The sequence below is a fragment of the Tamandua tetradactyla genome, chromosome 14, assembly GCF_023851605.1.
Source record: "Tamandua tetradactyla isolate mTamTet1 chromosome 14, mTamTet1.pri, whole genome shotgun sequence".
Classification (NCBI taxonomy): Eukaryota; Metazoa; Chordata; class Mammalia; order Pilosa; family Myrmecophagidae; genus Tamandua; species Tamandua tetradactyla.
Window position 1 is genome coordinate 80,871,572 of NC_135340.1, and position 17,769 is coordinate 80,889,340.

At 36.1% G+C, this 17,769-nt stretch overlaps 1 protein-coding gene and 1 non-coding gene across 13 annotated transcripts in view; one reads left to right on the plus strand and one right to left on the minus strand.

Moving 5' to 3' along the window:
* The window catches only part of CSNK1G1 (casein kinase 1 gamma 1), a 214,947-nt gene that overhangs the window by 177,574 nt on the left and 19,604 nt on the right, over positions 1–17,769 (minus strand). For 3 of the 12 annotated variants that reach the window (XM_077128194.1, XM_077128190.1, XM_077128192.1), the window contains exon 1: positions 9,149–11,268. The exons of 3 other annotated variants lie outside the window; for them this stretch is intronic. The gene's annotated coding sequence lies outside the window, so the exon portion shown is untranslated. Of the gene's footprint in view, positions 1–9,148; positions 11,269–17,769 lie in introns of those variants that run through there. 6 more of the 12 variants (XM_077128196.1, XM_077128201.1, XM_077128197.1 and 3 more) reach the window with 6 other exon arrangements.
* Positions 9,338–9,455, plus strand: LOC143656656 (small nucleolar RNA SNORA44). Its single transcript, XR_013162562.1, has one exon. It is a non-coding gene; the product is annotated as a small nucleolar RNA SNORA44 (small nucleolar RNA).

The window sequence follows — 17,769 nt, forward strand, 5'->3', positions numbered from 1 at the left end:
CAATTGATTGGCCTATCATAAAGAAGCAAAAACATAAAGCATGCTTTAGTACCGCTTTGTTAGGCATTAATTAAAACCAACTCTTCTCAAGGAGCTTGCTCAGAAGTCAAACAGAAGGGAGAAAACCTAACACACCCATATATTCCCATAACCTAAGTCAAATTTAATTATCAAGACAATATAGTGGAGTTCACATAATTATGTGCATTTGACTGCATGAAAGTTCATGTAAAAATCAATGCTTTATAATTCCAGAACAGGAAAAATCCTGTAACTCAAAAGACAATTGGGAGAAAAAAGAAAATTGTGTTTCACCTGCCCCTTTCCCTTTTATACCACTTGTTAATAATCATAAATCATTTTAATCCTCAGCTACATAAAATCTCTGCTCAAAGACTTAAGGAAAATGCCTGATAACTGATATTTTTAAAATGACTAAGGAAAATGTGACATAATTAAATAGAAAATGCAAAACTTTCTTTTAATAAATATTCCACGAATAAAATTACTAGCATATCAATCCTTGTACTAATTTTGTTTTCTCTTCCCAACCATCACTCTTACCTACATTACCATTCCACGGTTTTCTAACTAGCCTTTATCTTGTTCCACCTTCTAATCCATTCATGCATCTACCAACCATCATTCTGTCTAACAACCAAACAGTTTTTAAAAATATGGATGCAGGTATATTTGCCGAACTGTACCTATGCATAAATGTAAATATCTTTATGTATAAAAATCTCTCATTATTCTAATCATTAGGAAATTATGTCGTGAATAGGTAAATCTGCTAGAAAATTGAGGTTTAACCTTCAAACTACAATCTAAGTTTACAATGTCCTAAAGTATGCTCTTAACAGAAGTCACTACAAAAATAATTTATCAAATTACATGACAAGGTGGATGAACTTTGAGGACAGAATACTGAGTGAAATAAGCCAGACACAAAGGATAAATACTGTATGATTCAGCTCTTATGACCATGGTAAAGTTTTTCAACAGTTGCTGTTTGGAGCCATGTTGACTTTCAGAGCTGGAGAACCAAATCGGGGTCTCAGGTGTCAAAAAGACAAAGTTCCAGGGAACTATTAGGCTATAAAAGAGTAAAGAACTTCAGAATTTAATGATAACAGTTAAAGCTTACAATCTAAACTCTAATTTTTCTAAGCATTTTTAAATGAAGCTACTTTCAGAAATAAAACATTAGATAGTTGTTTTATATTAATAAACAACAGCAGAGGTTTTGTTCTAATTTGCTTTTACATGTTTACCAGAGTTATGTTAACTAATAGATAAAATATAATTCATATATTAAAAAATAAGTAATTTATCCAATGTCTTAGCCAATTCACTAAGATTTAAAAAAAAAAAAAAGAGAGAGAGAGAGAGAGATTGGAAAGGAAGAGATAAGAATTTTAGAGCAATTTCTCATGCATGGACTCTTACAGAGCTGAAGAAGACATTATGTGAGTTTAGCCTTTTTGAATGACTAAGAACAACCACAACATTCTTCTATAAAAATTGACGTCTTCATACCCTCATTAAGTGTGTAAGACCAATGCTACTACACTTTTTCCTCTGAATCAAAAGTCACTTTCTGCATAAAGATAGATATACAGACCAACAGAATTGAATAGAGTGTTCAGATATAGACCCTCTCATCTATGCACAATTGATCTTTGGTAAGGCAATCAAGTCCGCCCACCCATCCACCTGGAACAGAGGAGCCTCTTCAATAAGTGGTGCCTGGAGAACTGGATATCCATATGCAAAGGAATGAAAGAAGATCCATATCTCACACCTTATACAGAAATTAACTCAAAATGGATCAAAGACCTAAATATTAGAGCTAAGACCATAAAGCTTTTAGAAGAAAACGTACAGAAATCTTATAAAACTTGTAATAGGAGGTGGTTTCTAGATCTTATACCAAAGCATGAGCACTGAAGAAATAAACAGATGAATGGGAACTCCTCAAAATTAAACACTTTTATGCATCAAATAACTTTGTCGAGAAAGTAAAAAGGTAGCCTACGCAATGGGAGACAATATTTGGAAACCATATATTAGATAAGGGTTTAGTATCCAGAATATATAAAGAGATTCCTAGTTCAACAACAAAAAGACAAACAACCCAATTTAAAAATGGGCAAAAGACATGAACAGACACTTCTCAGAAGACGAAATACAAATGACTAAAAGGCACATGAAAAGATACGCAACTTCACGGGCTATTAGGGAAATGCAAATCAAAACCATGAAATATCATCTGACACCTATTAGAATGACCATTACAAAAAAAACACCAGAAAACAACAAGTGCTGGAGAGGGTGTGGAGAAAGAGGCAGACTTACCTACCAATGTAAAATGGTACAACTGTTCTGTAAGGCAGTGTGGCAGTTACTCTGGAAGCTAAGGATAAAATTGCCATATAATCCAACAATCCCATTACTAGGTATATTTTCAGAGGACCCGAGGGCAAGGACAAAAAAGGATATTTACACACCAGTGTTCATAGCAGCATTATTTACAACTGCCAAAAAATGGCAACAGCCCAAATGTCCATCACAGGATGAGTAGCTAGACAAGCCACGATACATACATATGATGGAATATTACATAGCTATAAGACAGAATAGTCACAAAGCATGTAAAAAAGTGGATGAACCTTGAGGACATCATGCTGGGTGAAATTAGCCAGAAAAAAAGGACAAATACTGTATGGTCTCACTAATATGAACTAACGTTAATGAATAAACTTGGAGAACTGAAGTTAAAAACACAGGTTATCAGGAGATAGAAATAGGAGAGAGGTAGGGCAATTGGTGCTGAAGGAATACAGATTGTGCAACAGGACTGACTGTAAAAATTCAGAAAACGATATCACAATACTACCTGATCATAGCACAATAATATAAGCTAAATGAAGCTGAATGTGAGTATGACAGAGGGAGAGGGGCTGGGGGTATGTATGAAACCAGAAGGAAAATTAGAGGATAAAGACTGAGACGGTATAATTTAGTAACGCCTAGAGTGAACAATGATGATGATTAAATGTATAAATTAAAAAACGTTTTTACATGATGGAGAACAAATGAACGTCAATAATGCAGGGTGTTGAAAAAGATGATATATGGGGGAAAAGTACAATCAATGCAAAACTAGGGTCTGTAGTAACTTTGTAATATGCTTCCAATGAACTAACAGAGGCATCATGACAAAACTAAATGTCAACAAGCAGAGGGAATGGGAAAAGCATGTGGATTCTTTGTGGAAGAAAAGAAAATGTCTTTAAATAAATTATGGTGGCCAAGGCCTGTCTATTCACTTAGGTTAGATTGTATGATGTATGAATAAAAGTGTTCAAACAATGAATACAGAGAAATAAGTGCTAGAGAAAATGCGGAGAAACAGATGTACCTATTCACTGTCGGTAGAGAAAGTGAAAGGGGAAGCTCCTTGGAGGGCAGTGTGGGGTTCCACTGGAGGCATGGAGTGGGGTTGCCATATGATCCTGAAATCCCTCTGCTCAGTATATACCTGGACGAACTAAGTGTGGGGAGAGGAATGGACATTTGCACACTGGTGTTTATGGCAGCAGTGTTCGCACTCTACAATGGATGGAGCCAGCCTAAAGGTACGACTGAGGAATGGAAGGGGGAACTATGGTGAATACATACCATGGATAACTGACAGGCTGCAAGAAGGAATGATGTGAGGCATGCAACTAGGTGAATGAAGTTTGGGGGCTGTATGTTGAGTGAAATGTCAGAAACAGAAACAGACAAATATTATCATGTCTCACTCATATGGACTGACTATGATACAAAAACTTGGTGAACTGAAGTAAAGAGCATGGATTATCAGTTTGGGGCCTATCGTAAAGGGTCCTAGATTGTAAGCTCTTACAGCAATCACATATATTAAGGAGTTGTAACTTAATTCTAAGATACTGAGCTGTTTGCATATAACATGGTCATTCTCAGAAACCTCAGGTATTTATGTGACACTTAAGACTCAGAGTTAGAGCTCTGAAGCTATGAAAGTCAGCAGTATCCAATATAGGAATGTTTTAAAAGTTGAGAAAAGGTTCTGACTTTGAGTAGAGATACAAATGAAGCTGGTCTGGACAGGACTAAGGTAAATCAGAATACAGGATTAAGGATATCGTCCATATTTTCAAACTTCAACTTCTGTGTGAGACTAAAGGGAGAGATGTTTATTGGTTGCAAAATTTATATTTTGGGTAGTGAACTTCCTAATTTAACCGAACACACTATGGACAGTTTAGCTGAACACCATAAATACATGGAATTTTGAATGAGGCGTGATATTTTGTTGGTTTGTCCAGGTTAGTAAGATGCCCCGATATATCCAAGAATAATTTGGGCAGTGAATAAAAAAGCATTTGCGAAGTCCCCATGGGGCACTGGGGAGAAAAGAGGAAACATTCAACTTCCCCATCTGGAGAATTTCTGATATTCTTGCAAGCAGCAGAGACAAGCAATTCAATAGGCTGAGCTCTCATTCTTGGGGGTTGCCTCTATGAAACTTATTCCTGCAAATGATAGGCTAAGTTAGTTCTATCTCCCTACCCCATATTATTGACAGCCTCTTCCAAAATGAAAGTCAGAACAGACATAGCCCAAATGATGGTCTATGAAAGATCAAAGAGTGGTATAGAAAGATCAAAGGTGACAGTGGAGTTATACAGAGAAAGTAGGGTTTAACAAATGAAGATGATTGCAGAATCATTAAACTGATATCCCTTTAAGTTTCAGCATCTTAGAGCAGCTAGAAGCAAAAACCTAAAATTGTGGAATTGTAACCCATACCAAACTCTGATATCTGTTCTACAACTAATTGTTGTGCTGTGCTTTAAAATTTATCACTTTTTTGTATCTATGCTATTTTTCACACGCAAAAAAGAAAAAGTCGATCGTGATGATAAAAAAAAATTTATTCCTTCTAGCCTCCTATATTCTGGAGTAGCTAGAAGGAAAAATTTGAGATGATGGTATAGTAGCCAAGAACAAACTCTGGGATCTGTCCTGTAACTACCTGCTGAAGAGTGCTTTGAAAACTACTGCTTTTTTCTTTCTTTGCTTTGTATATATATTATACAACTTAAAAAGTTAAAAAAAAAAAAAAAGGATAGGCTAGGCCTACCTAAAATTAGGCCTGAGAGTCACCCCCAGAGAAATTCTTTTGTTGCTCAGATGTGGCCTCTTTCTCTAAGTCAACTTGGCAGGTGACCTCACTGCCCTCCCTCCTACGTGGGACTTGACTCCCAGGGGTGTAAATCTCCCTGGTAACGTGGGACAGAAAGCCCAGGATGAGCCAGGATCTGGCATCAAGGGATTGAAGGAAAGCATTCTTGACTAAAAGGTGGAAGAGAGAAATGAGGCAGAATAAAGTTTCAGTGGCTGAGAGATTTCATGGCTGAGAGATTTCAGTCAGGAAGTTATCCTGGAGGTTATTCTTATTCATTATAGATATCCCTTCTGAGTTTATGATGTATTGGAGTGGCTGGAGTAAAGTACCTGAAACTGCTGAGTTGTATTCCAATAGCCTTGATTCTTGAACAGGATTGTATAAAGATATAACGTTTACAATGTGACTGTATGATTGTGAAAGCCATGTGTCTGTGTCTGATGCTCCCTCTTTTTATCTAGGGTATGGACAGATGAGTTAAAAAAAAAAGCGGAGAATAAAAAAATAAACAATGGGGGGTAAAGGGTAAACTAAATTGGATAGATGAAAATACTAGCGTTCAATGAGAGGGAGGGGTAAGGTGTAAGGCATAATAATTTTTTTTCTTTTTATTTCTTTTTCTGGAGTGATACAGATGTTTTAAAAAATAATCATAGTGATGAATACACAGCTATGTGATGGTATTGTGAGCCACTGACTGTATACCATGTATGAAATATATGTGTATGAAGATTTCTCAATAAATATATGTTTTTAAAGTACAGTATTAAAAAAAGAAAAAAGAAAGAAACTGCCTTAGGTTTCAGAAAAGACAGCCACGTTTGAAAACCAGCCTAAAAAGTCTTAATGTCTGCAATCAATTAAAATATTAAAGGAAAGGAAAAAAGAGATGCTGTTTATTGCGTTCAAATATAGTCAATAAACCAGGTTACTAAAATTGTTTCTAATTAGAAATCCTTTGGATTCCTTCCTAATATAAATGAACAAGGAAAGTCGATGATTAATACGTCAAATATAAATACCTCTAAAGCAACTTGCTCTTTATCAGGTTACTCACTACCTTTATGATTCTGATTGCACTACCAATTTGCTCAGCAAACCATTTTTTACAGAGATTTTATCCAGTCACAGGAAAAAAGGATTCTTAGTTGATACAACCCAGCAATCTTCAAGGCCAAGTACTGTTTGCTCCAATCAAAACTCAAAGTGGATTTGTCAGTAGACTCTACCAGTCTTATACATATGTCTATAAAAAGTAGGGAAAGCAAGTGCTTTGCAATTTTCATTGCCACCTAACGTTTCAGAAATTAATAGAATATTGAGTGTCTCAAATTGTACTAACTAATTTTTACATTAATTTCATGTAATTTTACTTTTTAATTTCCAGTTGGCTAACAAATAGGCATCCAAAGCCTACACAGCACTGTCTTTTACTTATCATACATATGAAGTATACATTAAAGATGTAACACAAAAACAAGTTAACATATTTTATCTATAAAACTGGCAACACCCAATATTGGCAAAGTCCAGAGTACTATACTCTCATGCCTTGCTTGAGGGGTCCATATAATCTCTCTAGAAGACAACCTGACAAAGTGTTCATTTACTGAACCCTAAGGAATAAATAATAATGTTCATTTATTAAACCCTAAGGGAAGTAAGTTTTCCAAAGAAATATTTAAAAATGAACATAACAAGATGATGGTCATCTTAGGATTTTAAACAAAAATCTGAAAATAAGGCTAAAAAGCTAACAAGAGAGGCACAGTTAATAATTTAAATGTGATTTGGCCATTAAATAACTATATACTGAGATGGAACACTGCCAATGCTAAACTTAAAGAGGAGGATATTTTTGAAACTGTATAAAAAGATCCAAATTTTATTAAAAACAAATACGTGCATGCTTGTGTGTATCATATAATCACAGAACAAATTCGAAAGAAAACTGAACTGTTAACAATGACTATTCTCACAGAAGTATTACATATGGTTTCATTTTATTCTTTATAACATTTAAAGTGGACAGATGTTTACAATGAGCACTTATGAAATAATCATCTAAATTATTTGAAAAATAGAAATCAAACCAAAAACCTTGTCTCTATTCTGAAAACTGACAAAATACTGAGATAACACTAATTAAAAAAAGTTTTTAAGCAAGAAAATAACAAATAGTACAGAATATATTTTATAACAAGAGAATAATAAAATATGTTGGCATATTTAAGAAAATTTGAAGGAAAAGACACTAATCTGTTAAATTTCTCAAGAGATAAAAATTATAAGCACTACTACTTTGTTATAAATTTCTACAACGTTGGTACTTTTTATAATGAATATATTTTATCTCTGTAAGGAGCTTCCAATAACAGAAAATCTTACTAGTCCTAGGTTTAAACTAAAACTGACATTTGTAAGGAAATGTTGGCCTTTAGAATTAAATAAAAATTCCACCACAACAAAATAAGTTACCACTTTACACACTAAGATGATTATTCTTTAAACATGGAAAGAAAGTGTTGGTGAAGATGTGGAGAATTTCTCACACATTGGTGGTTGGAATAAAAATGATGTAGGCACTGTGGAAAACACTTTCCTGGTTCCTCAAAAAGTTAAATATAAAATTACCATATGACCCAGTAATCTCACTTCTAGGTATATACTTAAAGGAAAAGAAAGCAGGGATTGAGACAGATATTTGTAAACCAACGTTCATTGCATCATTCTACAGCCCAAAAGTGGAAATGACTCAAGTGTCCACCAACAGATGAATAAAACAAAATGTGGTTCACATTCACAATGGAAATATTATTCAGCCATAAAAACAGAATGAAGTTTTGATATATGCTACAACATGGATAAACCTTGAAAACATATGGCAAGTGAAATAAGTCAGATATAGAACTAAAATGTTCAATTCCACTTACAGGAAATACCTAGAATAGGGAAATCCATAAAGACAAAATAGATTAAAGGTCATCAGGGACTAACAGGGAATGAGTAACTATTGCATAACGGGTCCAGAGTTGTTCTTTGGCATGATGAAAAAGTTTTGGTAATGGATGGTGGGGTGGTGGTAGTAGTAGTACAACACTGTAAAAGTAATCAATGCACTTAACCGTACACTTATAAATGGTTAAAATGGCAAGTTTTATGTTATATATATGTTACCACTATAAAATAAAATAAAAATTAGTAGTTACTGGTTATAAGTACACATTATGTCAAAGTTAATGCTATTTTATTTTATCTTTTATACTTATTATGATGTTGTAATTAAAATACACTGGATTCAGAATGTTATATAACTAATAATCATGCATATGCTATAGTTCTTAAAAACATATTTTAAATTCCATAGTGACCTGCTTCTAGCAACACTTTTATTCATAGCATACTTCTTAGTAGGCAGACCAGAGATCATATATCTCAAGTCAAAACCACAGATCTGAACTGTTCTCTGTTCACTACAGTGAAAGGCAAAATTAAATTCTCCCACCCTGTAAATAGTCATCCTCAACAGAGGATTTTATAAAATCTGTAGACTCAAACACATTTTATTATTAAGGATTAAGTGGAGCCAACATTTAGCTCCTCTACATAAAAAACTTGATGATTCTGAATATCCAACCTTAATATATTTTAGTACCAAAAGAAAACCAAAGCAAGAAAACCAAAGATACATACAATGGCAAATACAGAAGAATGCTTCATAATGAGGAACTGAATTTAAGAACTGAACTAAGCATTAAAAAATCTGAATTCGAATCATATGTAAGCCAGTGACCCAAGATCAATATTTCTAATCTCAAGTTTTTCAATCATGAATTGATGCAAACATTCAAATATATATGTTAAAAGTATTTGAAAATAGAATTAAAACAAAAATTTTTAACCAAAGAAAAAAGAATTCATTGTCCAAACCTGATCTGCACAGACAAATTCCAATGGCCCTGAAATCAGTATTGGTAACTTTGATAACTTAAAGATTTAAAATATGTTTAGTAACTGGGAGGTGGTATTTTAATACCAAGGATGCAACCTTGGTTTAATCACAGCTGAGTGCATAAAGAGGTTTATGTTGTCAGTACTGACCTAACAACAACAACAAAAAAGTTAAATTTCAGTGGTGGCCAAAGGATCTTCAACTGCATGATGGAGCAATCTGGAGAGACTATGATAGTTGAAGTCAGCATAATACCTGCAACTGCCACTGAACTTCCCTATGTCTCAGGACCTGGACTACAAGCATCTGAGTCCAGGTGTTTCCATCAACTTTCACTGATTTGGAGCTTTCACCATGTTTTATTCTTTAGATTAACTCTGAGTTTCCTGGCAGTGTTAGCTGTCTGAAATTAGCTTGATGCTGGAGCAGATCTGTATTACAAATAAAGTTATCCTCATCTGTAATTATGTATCTAAAGTTGGGAGAAGTACTGTGGAAAGAGGCAGATGAAGAGATACCTAGCTGATCATTAGTTGGAAATGGCAAGTAAAGATGTTTGTTTTATGCTTAGTGCTCTGCCCATGATCATGGATGGCATGGTGGTGACCTACTGGATGAAAAAAAATTGTTTTTCAAGAGGATAAAGCACAGCTTTGTCTATGAAATGATTAAAAATGTGCATTTTAGGATAAAAACATAATGACTATGTAAAAATATAGTTTTAATGAGTGGGCATAACAAAATATAATTCATGTTTAATCATTCTCAAATATTTCTATAGTGAATATTTAGCTCCTACTGCAACCATATAATCCTTATATCATTCACTCAATACTCATATTCCTTACTTGCCATCTTTTACAGATCTTAATTTTTATCTTTTATTACTTGAACAAAGCAATATTACTGATAATCTACATTTGTTAAGTTTAAACTTAAATATGAATGCTCTGGCTGGTAGGCCCAGGGCGTGTGGCTTCTGGTTTTCTCCCTCTTCTTCTAACACATCACATTTACAAAGACCCATTGAGTCACACTATGTGCAGGACACAAGACAGGTATGAAAGCTGGCTTCAAGTAACTCATAAACTGGTGAAAGAGATACACAAAAAGTCTAGTAAAACAATGCAAAAATAAAATAACAAAAAATGAATACAAGATTTCCCTCATTAATCTTCCACATAAGGATTTTATAAGATACTTTCTACATACAAGCATGTAGCATACATATGCAGCACTGGACAGGACAAGTGACATTACATATCAAACAGGGGATTAGAAAAATATTCAGTTAATCAGATTCAAGGAGTGAATGTGACACAGAATTGTGCAAATAAGACCAAGTCGTAATTCACCTAAGAGATGATGGACTAAGATATTGGAAACAAGAGAAGAGATTGATATAAAATTTCCTTTCTAGGGTGGGCAATGGTGGTTCAGTGGCAGAGTTCTCACCTGCCTTGCCAGAGACCTGGGTTCAATTCCTGGTGCCTGCCCGTGCAAAACAAACAAAATTTCTTTTTCAGAAAAAACTGGCAGAAATATCTTTCCCAAAGCTCAAGAAAACAGTTAAAAGACTGCAATAACAAGGAGAGGGACAAATAAAAAAGAATAATAATAGTAAAATAAAAAGCTACTTAAAAGCAATAGGATCTTGTGGCATCCTAGTTGTCCCCTCCCTCACTGGCTCACAGAGGAGTTGGCTTATGGTCCCAATGAGATCTCTCGTCCTGGTCTCAGAGGAAGCAAAAGAATCCTTGTGTACATACTGGGAGCATGTATATCTGGCCCAATTTGCCCGGTGGTAGCCTGAAGGACTCACCACCCCAGAATTTATTCTGTGTGCAGAAGGCAGCTCACGGAACACTTCTATAGACATTGCAGGAGAGCAGTCAAGTCATGCTGCTGAGGGCAAGGGATTGCTGGCTGTAAACATAATGCATGAGTATATGGTTTCTGTTTGAGGAGATGGGAAAGTTTTAGTAATAGAAGGTGGTGAAGGTACTACAATATTATGAATGTGACCACTCCCATAGAATTAGTATGCTTGGGAGTGATTAAGAAGGGAGAGTTTATATTATATATGTGTCTCCACATCAAAAAAAAAAAAAAAAAAAAGAATATGGGGACATGTATGACACCAGAAGTTAGAGGATAAAGACTCTGGTAGTATAACTTAGCAATGCCTAGAATGAACAATGACAGTGATTAAATGCCTGAAATCAACTATGGGGGTGAAGGCATGGCTATGTGATTATACCAGGAACCACTGATATTTTTATTTAGGTTGGATTGTATGATGTGTGAATACAACTGTTTAAAAATGAAAAGAAAGATACCAAGCACTGGAGAAAATGTGGAGGTACAAAGGGCCTTCTAAGGTACTAGAAAAATTCAACTGCTTTACTTGAGTGATGGGTTGAAATGTCCACGTTTAGTCTTAAAACTACATGTAGATTCTTCTCAAACACTGGCTGAATAGGATAGGCTGAGTTCACCCCTGCTCCATGAAACTAGAGAAGTGACAGAAAAACACCCAAGACAGAAGTTCCAGGATGCGAGTGACCTGAGAGGGTCTTCTACACTATACAGGGAAGTACTAGATGAAAAAGTGGAGGAATTGGGACACAGAGAACAGGGTAAGTGTGTTCAGTTGTGATTCCACCAGGGACAAGAGGTGGTGCCCAGGAAAGTGCCCATCCTCACAAACTAGTTCTGGAGATCTCTGCTCAGCTCCAGAGCTGGGAGCTCCCTCGGGGAACCCAGAAGCCAGCAAACTTGTTTTTCTTGTGCACAGAGCCTACTGCTCCACTTTCTATACGGAGGCCCATAGTGCTCAGGAGTGCAAGGACATAGAGGCAGGGATGAGGAGGCAAGGCCCACTGGGCCCCCACTGGGCCCCTGGGCCCTGCCCTACCCACACACACAGTGCGCCCATCCCTCCACACTCCTGTCTAGGCAATTGAAATACCCAGTCACAAAGTTAGAAGTTATTCCAAGCTGGAGGTTAGGGGCCCACAAGTGGAATCACTGCTGAGATGAACATTGTACAGCCCCTAGAGGTCAGAGGTTTTCAGTGCATACCAGGACCAATGGACCTGGCTGGAATTCCATCAGGTCTACATTCAGCTCAGTTGGGACTGAGGTGGCCTCAGGGGAAGAGGAAGTACAAGAGTGCCATTTGCTGGGAAGAAACGGAAAGTGCAATCTGGCAAGCTAGCTAGCTAGCTAGCTTTAAACAAAGCTTCAAGTAGAGATGCATCCCCTGCATGATGCCTGGGCCTTGGATTGGCAGAGAATTACTAAAAGACCAAGTTCAAAAAGAGACCTCCAATGCAAACTCAAACAATTACAAAACCTTAGAGGACTGAAGAGAATCAACTTTCAAAATAACCCTATCAGGATAATCAAATGCCTCAAAGCCATCAGAAAATTACAAAGCACATAAAGAGTAAGACAGATATTGCCCAGCCAAATGATGACATTAAAACACTAAACAGACATAGAATTTGGAACTAAGATGTTCAAACTAATCTCCTAAATAAATTCAATGGGTTTGCTACTGACTTAAAGGATATCAAGAAGACACTAAAAGTACATAAATAAGAATCTGAAAGAATGAATAGAAAAATAGCAGATCTCACAGAGAGGAAAGATACTGTAGACCAAATTTAAAATATACTAGAGTCACACAACAGAGTTGAAGTAGCAGAAGAAAGAATAAGTGAACTAGAGGACAGGACAACTGATTTCAAGTGCACAAAAGAACAAATGGAAAAACTGTAATTGGATCTCAGGGAAATGATGGGTAATCTGAAGTATACAAATATAAGAATTATCGCCATCACAGAAGGGCTAGGAAGATTAGTTGAGGAAATAATGGGGCAAAACTTCCCAACCTTTATTAAAAAACATAAATATGCAAATCAAAGAAGCCCAACAAACCCTAAAATAGAATAAATCCAAATAGATCCACTCCAACACACATACCAATCAGACTTTCAAACACTAAAGAGAAGTGGAAAGTACTGAAAGCAGCAAGAGAAAAAGGATTCACCTCATAAAAGAGAAGCCACATAAGACTAAATTCAGACTACTCAACCAGCACCATGGAGGCAAGAAGGCAGTAGTATATTTAAGACTCTGAAAGAGAAAGAATTCCAGCTAAGACTTCTTTATCCAAAAAAGTTGTCCTTGAAAAATGAGGGAGTGATGCAACGGCTTACCTTTGTTTTGTCAGACTCTGAACATTCCCAGAGCTGGGGCAACTTCATGATAGCATTTGCTGAAAACATTTAAAGGTAAAAATACTGGATGTAGTCATCTGTGGCAAAGGCAAACACATAGGACAAGCCATAGATAGGGTTAAAACCCTGGAATGGAAGAAGTTGAGAAAGAGGATATGCAGGAGGAAATGGAATTTTTAAAGTTCCCATCGTGCACATGTTTCAGGCTGGACATATGCTTAGAAAGGCCTGAAATTCCCTAAGGTTTTACTTCTAAATGAAGTCAGGCTCTGTAAAATCAGGAATTGAAGATGTGTTAGTCTGCAAGCTGCTGGAATGTGATATACTAGAAACAGAATGGCTTTTAAAAATGGGAATTTATTAGGTTGCAAGTTTATAGTTCTAAGGACATGAGAATGTCCAAATTAAGGCATCCAGTGAAAGATGTAGGTTCAAGAAGGCCGATGATGTTCAGGGTTTCTCCAGGCACATGGTAATGTCTGCTAGCCTTCTCTCCTCATTTCATAAGGCTTCCCTGGGAGCGTTTTCCTTCTGTTTCAAAGGTCTCTGGCTTTGTGGGTTCTCTTGGTTCTAGTGGCTCTGTAGCTTTTTCCAAAATGTTTCCCTCTTAAAGGACTCCAGTAAGCAATCCTACCTTGAATGGGTGGAGACACATCTCCATGGAAACCATCTAACCAAAGTTACTACCCACAATTGGGTGGGTCATATTTCCATGGAATCAAAGATTCCACCGAGCAATGTTGAAAGAGGATTCAAGGACATGGCTTTTCCATGCTAAATAATAGTTTCAAACAAACACCAAAGGCTAAGGCAGTATTATAAATGGCATGACAAAACAATGAAGAAATACCTCAATACAGAACAACCTAAAAAAAACTGGGAGAATATTTTTTATTATTTTTCTTTCTTTCTTTCTTTCTTTCTTTCTTTTCTTTACTTCAGGTGCTTACTGAAACTCTGCCAAAACACTAGTTAACCACCAAGCTAATGCATGCTTCGGTGATAACACATGACAAAGAATACAGTAGACACAAAATAGTTAAAGAAAGGCACTAAACAAGCAAAGAAAAACAACAATAATAACTGAAAACAACCAGGAGCAACAAAACTACGGAGGGGAAAGAATTAGATTCCTAGCATCTGACATCCAGAGTTGTTGCATTATAATATTCAAAACATCAGGTTTTCAATGAAAAAGGCACACAAAGAAAAATGAAAGTAAGGCCAATTAACAGGGGAAAAAAAGAAATGAATAGAAATTGTCACAGAGGAACCCCAAGCACTGGACTTTACTAGACAAAGACTATAAATCCACTGTCATAAATATACACAAAGAAGTAAAAGTGACCACAGATTAATAAACTACAGGACACCAGGAAAACAATGTGTTACCAAGTAGAGAATATCAGTAAAGAGCTGGAAATTAAAACAAGAACCAAAGAAAAATTTTGGTGCTGAAAAGTACAAAAACTGAAATGAAAAATTCACTAAAAAAGGTTGAACAGTGGCTAAATAGATAGAAGAAACAATTAGGAAACTTGAAATAGGTCAATTGATTTACTGTCTGAGAAGCAGAAATGAAAAGAATGAAGAAAAAAGTAACTGAGTGTAAGGAACTTGTTTGAGAATACATGCCACCATACACATAATGGAAGTCCCAAAGGGAGAAAAAAGAAGAAAAAGGTGGAAATAATGGCCCGAACTTCCAAAATATTACCAACAAACAAAAAACATGAATCTATACATCAAGGCAACTCCACTAATTCCAAGCAAGATAAAATCAAAGGGAGCTCAACTGAGATACACTGTACTCAATGTGTCAAAACAGAGAAACAGAGAATTTTGAAAGGAGAAAGAGAAGTGATTCATTATAAAGAGCTGATCCTCAATAAGATTAAAAGTAATTTTATCTTCAGAAATCATGATGGTCAGAAGAAGTGGAATGACATATTTAAAACCCTGGAAACAAAAAAAGTATCAATCAGAAATTTTAAATCTGAAAAAAACTATTATTGCAAAATGAAGGTGAAATTAAGAAATTTCCAGTAAAGAAGTGATAATGGAATTTCCCATTAGTATATCTGCCCTACAAGGCATTCAAAAGACTGTCCTTTATGCTAAAATTAAAGGATACTAGACAGTAACATAAAGATATAGAAAGAAAGAAATGACAGTAAAAGTAGCTATGTAAGCATATATATAACATCTGTTTTATTTTCTTTGGCTACTCAAGCAAATACCATGAAATGGCTTAGGTTAAATAATGAGAATTTACTTGCCCATGGTTTTGACTCTAAAGAGAAGCCCAAATCAAGGTGTCAACAAGGCATTGCCTTCTCTCCAAAGACGGGCATTCTGGGGATACGTGTATAATAATTTGCGAGTGTGTATGTGTGTGTGTATATATAAATATATGCCAGAATTATTGCATTTTTTTGTTTGTAAAGCCTGTTTTTTTTTAATTTCCAACAAAATTTAAAAGACAAAAACATAACACGATAATTATAAATCTATGTTAAAGGGCACACAATGTAAAGGAGGTTGTTGTGAAGTTTCACTTCTTCCTTTCTGTGGTAGTGTGAAGCTGTATTTACCCCACAATGTGAACTTGCTAAAAATAGGCCCTTTAGATGAAGTTGCTTCAGTTTAGGTGTAGCCCAGTTCAATTGGGATGAGTCTTAATCCTATTACTGGAGCCCTTTATAAGTAGAATGAAATTCAGACACAGAGAGAGTAGGCCACAGGAAACAAGAAGCTGAAATTCAATACAAACCCCAAGAGAATGGAGAGACCAAGAAACTCTACCATGTGCCCTACCATGTGACAGAGGAAACAAGAATTTCTGGTAGCCAGCCCCAGTATGCCAATCTTTGGAGACAAAACAATGCCTGTCGACACCTTGATTTGGACTTTTCTTTAGACTCAAAACCATGAGCAAATAAATTCTCATTGCTTAACCTAAGCCATTTCGTGTTATTTGCTTGAGCAGCCAAAGAAAATAAAACAGATGTTGGTACCAGGAGAATGGGGTCCTGCTAATGCAAATAACAAAAATGTGGAAACACCTCTAAAATTGGATAATGGATTTAGAGGTTGGAAGAACTGAGAAGCGCTTCACAGAAAAGCTGAGATTGCTTTGAAGAAACTGTTGGTAGAAATATGGATGTTAAAGGTAGCCCACCGATGCCTTAGGAGGAAATGATAAATATATTATTGAAAACCAAAGAAAAGGCAATCCAGTTTTAAAGTTACACAGAACTGAGTGAAATTGAGCGCTGTTGGATAGAAGACAGCATTTGAAAGTGATGAACTTGGATATTTAGCTGAGAAGACTTCCAAGCCAAAGGCAGAATGTGCAGCCTGATTTCTCCTTTCAGCTTATATTAAAATGTAAGAGCAAAGGGATAAGCTGAGAACTGAACTCCTAGGCACAAAGAAACAAGAAATTACTGGTTTGGAAAATTCTGAGTTTCCAGAAAGAGGCTCTCTAGAGAAGAGTGCTTCGTGAGGGTTTCACTGAACATGGAATCAGTCAGCAATTTCTGTAGAAGTCAAGGGAAACATCTTTAGGACCTTGTGTTAGGCAATGGTTTCTTAGACTTTGCACTCAAGGCTGCATATATAATGTTAGAAAAAAAATTTTAATCAAAAACAAAAATCATGACGGTATAACAGAGTGAACTTTAATGTAAATCATGGAAAACAGTTACTAGAGTACAATTATAATAATACTCTTTGATCAATTATAACAGAGGTAAATTAATACAAGCTGTTAGTAATAATAGGTGGGGTATGTGGGAATCATCTGTATGATTTTTTTTTTGGTAAACTTCCAGTTCTCTGGTAATAAAAAAAGTACATTTCAAAAAAAACAGTAGGGTAGTGCAACGGTGGCTCGGTGGCAGAATTCGTGCCTGCTATGCCAGAGACCAGAGTTCAATTCCCAGAGCCTGCCCATGCCCCAACACCTTCCCTCAAAAAAAGAAAAAAAAAAAAAAAAAAGGAGTAGGATCTCCTAGCATCCTGGCAGGCCCTTCTCCTACCCATCACCAGATCATCGCAGAGTTAACCTGCATTCCCAGAAGTAAAGCTTAAGTGCCAGTTCCAGAGGACACATAGTAACCTTCCTGTATATGATGGGAGTACTCAGGTCTGGCCTAAATCTGTTTGATGATGGCCTGAAGGACTTGCCGCCCTGGAACATGCCCTGGGTATAGAAGAGGGCTCACCCAGCTCTCCTACAGAAGGCAGTGGGAGAATAGTCAAGTCACGTTGCCTGGGGAAGTGATTACTGGTACAGGACAGAGATCTCATGTTCCTAGAGATGAGGGTACATTTGGAACCACATAAAC